Below are 1,034 nucleotides of genomic sequence, written 5' to 3'. Positions count from 1 at the left end.
CACACAGTGGGGCTTCAATAAACATTTTGTGTGTGGGTTCCTTTATGTGTGTGTGGAGTTTTGAGACAATGAGGTTTGTTTTTTTTTTAATACAATTGAAAAGGAAATGAGGTCCCTTCTGTTCGTATCCAGTGTGGTTTTTTTGTGAGGAGGAAGAAGTGTCTTCACAATGATTTAAGTAAATACGTATTTATTTGAAAAAGATGAGTTAGAATTAGCATGTGAACTGTTCCCACCTTCTAAAAGGTTGCTTCAAGCGCTCATGTGTTAAAAATAATGAGTTAACTGACTATTTTTTCTTCTAGGCACGAGAATAAAATAACATTATAATAAAAAGTGTATTCTCAATTCTCAGGGAAAAGTTCTTTAATACAATGTTTGACTCTTAGCAATGGTGGCCTACACACTTGGGAAGCTGAGGCAGGAGAATTGTGAGTTTGACACCAGTTTGGGCTATCAACTAACCCATATCCTCCTTACTTACCAGCCCCCCAAAACCTTTCAGGGTACTGGAGAGATGGCTCTGGGTAAGGGCACAAACTGCTCTTGCAGAGGACCTGAGTTCAAGCCCCGGCACCCATGTGAGTGGCTCACAGCCGCCTGTAACTCCAACTCCAGCGGATCTGCTACCTCTGACTTCCTCAGGCATCTGCACTCGCTTTGTGGACACAAACACAGGCATGTACACATAATTTAAAAACAATTTTAAATTTTTTTTTAAAACATGGAACGCTTGCTTCACGAATCTGCGTGTCACCCCTGCGCAGGGGCCGTGCTAATCGTCTCTGTGTCGTTCCAGTTTTAGTATACGTGCTGCCGAAGCGAGCACCAATTTTAAAATTTTATAGAAAAAACCTGGGGGGTTATAGGTCAGTTGGTAGAGTGCTTGCTTAGCATGCACGAAGCCGTGGATCGTCTGCACTGTATAAACTAGACACGATGGCCCAAGCCTGTAATCCTTGGGAGGTGGAGGCAGGAGGTCATCTTCAGGTTGTACAAGGAGTTCCAGGCCAGGCTGGGATACTTAATCGGAT

The 1,034-nt window shown here is 43.2% G+C and overlaps 1 non-coding gene across 1 annotated transcript; it reads right to left on the bottom strand.

Moving 5' to 3' along the window:
* Positions 1-718: 718 nt before the first annotated feature.
* Positions 719-829, bottom strand: LOC130878928 (U6 spliceosomal RNA). The gene has a single exon (XR_009057535.1). It is a non-coding gene; the product is annotated as a U6 spliceosomal RNA (small nuclear RNA).
* Positions 830-1,034: the final 205 nt, after the last annotated feature.

This window comes from Chionomys nivalis, chromosome 7 (genome assembly GCF_950005125.1).
Source record: "Chionomys nivalis chromosome 7, mChiNiv1.1, whole genome shotgun sequence".
Lineage (NCBI taxonomy): Eukaryota > Metazoa > Chordata > Mammalia > Rodentia > Cricetidae > Chionomys > Chionomys nivalis.
The sequence above is the reverse complement of the archived record's forward strand: the minus strand, read 5'-3'. Positions and strand labels throughout refer to the sequence as shown.